This window comes from Myripristis murdjan, chromosome 12, assembly GCF_902150065.1.
Source record: "Myripristis murdjan chromosome 12, fMyrMur1.1, whole genome shotgun sequence".
In the NCBI taxonomy this organism is placed as follows: Eukaryota; Metazoa; Chordata; class Actinopteri; order Holocentriformes; family Holocentridae; genus Myripristis; species Myripristis murdjan.
The window spans coordinates 20,956,494-20,962,493 of NC_043991.1; positions in this window are offsets into that span (position 1 = coordinate 20,956,494).

The following is a 6,000-nucleotide window of genomic DNA, read 5'->3' on the forward strand; positions in this document are numbered from 1 at the left end:
TGAATAGTTGATCAAAGCTTTCAATCAAATAGCAATAAAACTGAAATATGCCCTTTTAAATTTCTGGCTTTGGAATGATATGGCAATCTATGTAGGGGATTATCATTATTATCAAACACTGGCTGACTTGTAAGATTTGAAACCACATGAAGCACTAATGTGAGTGTGTTTACAGTATGTGGAGTTCGAGACACACACACACACACACACACGCACATGCACCCCACAGTGCCCCCTTTGGCAAAGAACTATGTTTGTGGAAGGGCCACTTTAGGGGCAATAACTGAGGTGTTTTACACTTGCTAGTCGATTTATTGAGGTCAGCAGAAGGCTACGTTTTGAGAAACAGTAGAGAAAGCTACGTTTAGATTGATTTTCATGAATGATTTTTGCTGGGAGCAAAAGAGAAACAAAAGAGAAACACAGCACATCAAATCATACTACAAAAGGAATAAGGGAAAGCGGCATAAAAAATGAAGGACAAGGCCAGAGCTGTGTCACTGAGCATTAAACTAATAAATTTCAATTTCTGTCTCTGAAACAGCGACCTGAGGAGAGAGAGCGTGGAGAATTCTGCTGGATTAGGCTGCTTTGATGTTACACTGATTTGATCAGTCGACTAGGGCTGTAATCTTTGAGAGGGCGCTGCATAAGACATGAAATTATTCTTATTCTTACTGCACTGTTTAAAATAACTATTCTTAAAAAGCAGTTTGAAAGTGATTTAACACTCAAATAAAAGCAAGCATCAAACCAAAAAAAAAAAAGAAAAAAGAAAAAAAGAGACCAGTAAAAAGAATGCAGCACAATATACAAAGTAGTAAAATAATAGGATTTTTAGAAAACAATGCCATAGGTTGTTTGTACAGCAGCTTATTATGGCCTGTAGTTATTTTTTAAAGTTGAGTGAGCTCTAGTGGCCCTAATGACACTGTGGTGTAGTATTAAAGGAGACAGGTCGTCTGAGTGAAAACGATGTTGCCTGACCCATCCGTCACCACACCAGAGTTCAAGTACAGGTGAGAGCAGAGTTTGTTTTTAGGCAGCAAACGTTACCCAACTAAAGTTCACTACCTAATATTAGCGAACGTTAGTTAACATTTTATAAAATTTCAAATCCAAGCAAGAGCAGAGTTTACCAGCGAACACTGGTTAACAATTTTTTAACCGCAACTCTCACCTTTTCCTAACCTTAACCAACCTTAACCAGACCAAACGCAAAGTGTCTTTTCATGTCATGGACCTGCATGAATACGGCTGATAATTTTTGCTCATGTTGAAAAATTTCAGTTGACGCAAATACACACATGACATAAACACGTGTAAATTCGTGTCATTTGTGGCGGCAAATTCGCGGCCATTCATGTCTTTGCATTGACTTTGCATGTAATTGTGCCGCGTGAAAAACTCAACACACCTTTAGAGGGTTGTAACAAACATATGCGGTCATTGGAGGACTTGTTGGACCTAAAACTATAAAAGTGAAAACTTATGCCTTAAATATTTTTACGTGGTTTGTACTGAAAGAAGAAATGGCAGAGCTGGATCTGTGAAAGACTTTTGAATGATGCCAGAACACAACTGCTTTCAAATGGAGGAAACAGGACAACATCACCTGTTACACCTGCTCACAAAGCTTAAGTCATTAATGATGATGATAATAATAATAATAATAATAATAATAATAATAATAATAATAATAATAATAATAATAATAATAACTAATATTGCTCCCAAACCTCTGGCAGCTACTTAACAGGTTGCCTAATTCATTGGTGTTTTAGGGGCAAATAAAGCACCTATCCCTTCATATCAGTGATGCATTCTGAGTCTTTCGGTTGGAATCAGTTGGCCTCGGGGTAGACATCAGTTTATCTTGACTGGAACAATGGGAATTATTTTGTTCATAGATCATAAGCCCAAATATGAGCATGTAAATTGATAATTGGATTGGACCTCAGACTGAACCTTGAGGATGTCTGCAGCTAACAAGTCAAAGGAGAGCAGTTGCCTTTATTGACAAAGCATGTTTTTGTGAAAAGCCAAAGTCCCCATCCGGGCCACTTTAAAAACACTATTATGTACCGTGACTGGAAAAGACTGTTGAGATATTCCAGTGTTTTTTAAGATGAAAATGGATTACATCAGTGGCTATTTTGAAACAAAAGCCATACACAGGACAGCAGGATCTATTTAAAGAGCCCAATAGTAATAATTCAGATGCATGTGACTCAGTGTGTCAGCTTAATAGAGGTTGCAAAAAGTTCAGAGAGGGAAAGCTAAAATGTGGGCGTTAAAGGAGCCTAAAAAAAAAAACTTTGAGTAACCACATGAAGAAAAGACCTGGTATAAAGCTGCAAACAGAAGTTTCCTGAAGTCACAGTAAGGAAAAGGTGGTACATCTTTGAATAACTAATGTTTAAAGGACAAATAAATCACATTTCAACCACACAGTGTCTAATTCAGTCTGTGCATGCCTTTTTGGTTGTGAAAGTTAAAAAAAAACAGCAAAACAAGGCCATTTTTGCCTATGAGTGTCTTACAACACTGAGCGAACACAACACTTGTTCCAATGGAAAAAAACAGTAACCTGGTGACTTCTAACGGTGGAGTTGGTGATTCTCGGTTTGACAAGGTATGGTGCGATTCAAGCTGTGTGCTCTGTATGCTGGCAGCGCTCTCTCTTTGTGAAATTAGTTAGGAGGACATGAAAACTGAGCAGACCATCAGCAATACATTATGTATGAGGAGCTTGAAGGCTCCTACTGAATTCTGCTCAGGTGGCATCAGAGGGTGCAGCCAAGTGGAAATGCTGGCTGGTCACTTAAGGCACACTATCTGTGGTAATCTTTCTACATGAAAGTGCTGCACAGAGCTTGGGCTATATATTCTGGCACCTGCAGGTTGAAATATACAATGCAACCAGTTTTCTGTATTGGCCATGGCGCAGCTTTACTAGGGCAATAGGTGGCTACAGGGAGGTGCTCTAACCTTCATGCTGTCTCTACCACCTACATACCCTCAACCACCTATGGTGCAATGCAAATGAAAATCTGTATTTCATGACAAGCTACCCTCTTGCACTTGATTCACTCGTTACATCTGCGGTAATCATCCTCGTCTGCAACATACGAGGGAGCTCCCTGCACACAGCGACATATCATCTGCGGATCAGCGACTCTGACAACTTGACATAATTCCAAAATCAGATAACATATGATTCCTCCTCGTCTCTTGTTATGAGATAACATCTAATTTCTCATCTCTTGTTTCTTGAGTCATCTTACACAGACATCTTTTGCTATCGTGAAATCAATATGCTATGGAATTCTCAATGAAACTCCATTACGACGGGGCCTCCGCAGCGCTCGAGCGGCTCGCGCGAGATAACGGATGAACATGTGCGCACAGACAGACAGACACACACACACACACATATAAGCACAGATAGACAAACACACGTTCACCTCCAGGACGTCCTTTGATTTAACGAGACTGGCCGAACACACGGATTGACTACAAAATCAATAACACTAAAACAAGCCCAAAAACCTGCTCTCAAGCAAAGGGTCAGAAATTTCACTTGGGGTAATTGCGTTGTGTTTCGACACCCAGAGACAAATCTTTGGTGCATTGAGAAATGTGTGGAAAGCATATAAAATCTCATAAGTGCCACGTGCTGGACAATAATACCAGATCAGGATGAATTATTTTGGGCACAGTGGACTTTTGGGCACAGACGGGAGGGGGGACCTTGGCCGGTGGAGTACATTCTTCTAAAACGCAGAAATGTGTCACAGTAATTAGTAGCAACGCCACAATACAGAGAGGCAGCGAATAGCCTCACAGAGCAAGACAGTTAAAAAAAAAAACGGACAACATATTTGGCATAATAGACTGTAGAGTAGGGCTGGGTGATATGGACAAAATAATACCACAATATCTTTGACCAAATACCGCTATCGATATTGTGATGATATTGTAGGGATGACTATAGTGCGTTCATAAGACATTCACACCATATTTTTCTAAACAAGCATTAGTAATATGGATATTATGATCAAGCAGGTTTGAGGAAAATAATAAAATAGCTAGAACAGTGTAATAAGTTTTTTTTTTTAATGCATTTCTTTACTGAAATGCAGCCTTTCAAACCAGGAAAAGATATCAATCATGCTAGATCACGATATTACAGTATCTGAAATCCCAGACAATACCTAGTTTCATATCACAGTATCCATAAGATATTGATATATCGTCCAACCTTGTCATAGAGTGGGTGTAAGACTGAAATTGGATTATATGAAAAGAAAGGGAAGCAGTAAGACATACAGGCAGGTAGACAGACTGACAGAAAGACAGATAAAGAAACTTACAGGCAAGCATCAACAGAGCGATAAACAACCGTGTAGCACAGACAAACATCTACACAGGCAGAGCGTCTCACTGACAGACAGAGATAGACAAGCATATAATAGGAGAGACAGACAGGCAAGCACACATAAAACAAACACGCTGCTTGGGAGTTGGGCATACAGCAAACACATAGACAGGAAAACAAATATCCCACAATAAAGACAGACAGGCTGGCAAACCAACAGAGAGGCGAACAGACAGGTTGACAGTCACCCTCTTAAGTGCAAAACCAAAACTGGACGAGGCAGGTCCTGGTTTGTAATACACCCCTACCCTACACCAAAAAAGAAAAAAAGAAAAAAAAAAAGAAAAAGAAAAAATAAAAGAAAACAATGAGGCGATGACAGTCTGTAAGAAGAGCAAGAGATCTAGACATTCTGGTGCTTTGGAGTGGTGATTTAAAGTCTCGCTGTCTCGCTTTCTCTCTCTCTCTCTCTCTCCTCTCTCTTTCTCCCTGGCACTGCTATAATTTTCCTGGGTGGAATGATAGATGAGGTGGTGTCAGCCCATGTTCATTATAATGCAGACCATCTATTCTTCTCAGCTAGACTCTCCGCGCTCCAGGAAATGCCGGAGAGGTACTGGAGCCGCAAGGAGAGGAGAAACTCTCATCTGATTTTATGGGGAGAATTTGCTGCTAGGTGTGTGTTAACTTACCGCACGGTGATCCATCAATCACTAATGAAGATACTGCGATGCTACTGTTCTCTCCAAAGAGAAACACACTCCTCTGGGTATGAATGATAAACACTCATCACTGCCCCTGAACTGGCAGCTGAACTCTTTTCATGTGCTCTTGACAGAATATTGTTCATAAACACTAATATTTAGCCTTATGTAAAACACTTAAAAGCAGTTACGGGCCTTATTTAACATAACCTCCAAAGATCACATCATTAGTATTCATGAATATTTTAATAAAGCAGTGGAAAGGGTGAACAATCCTGTTTCCCTTTGACACACTGTTGACAGTTACTTGTGTTCAACTCCCTGCTGCCCATTTCTGCCTCTTCTCTGTGGGCCTGTCACCTTCACACAACGGATATACATGTTTTTGAGAGGAAATGTAGCCTCCATTATGCCTCCAAAACTACTGCAAAGATGAATAATTCAACATCTTTTTTTGATGAATCTAAAGCATTTGCAGGACACCTTTAGCGTGGCGAATTTCATATTTTTATTTGTTGTGAAACTGTTACCGACGCCCCCTGCTTGTGTAATTTTGCGTGTGCGTACACATTCATTGCACACACAAATTCACATGAACCCCAACCCCAACAAGCCCAAACAGATAGCATAGACAAACTGTAATCATTACAAGAGTGGATCTTTTTGCTTCAAATGTGGATCAAGCCAGTTTGAGCCCAACAAGAGGGGATACACTGCATATAGAAACAGATTTATTCAAATAGACAGCGCCTCAGTGTACCAGGTGTACACCACAACGCTGTGGCTCATTACTTACAATAGTCTTTTCAAGGCCTTAAGGATGTGTAGAACAAGGAGAGAAGAAAAAAAAAGTCTTCAAATGAGTCCTGGATCATTCCTGGAGCTGAGGGATCAATAACCGTCAGGCTAAGCCCT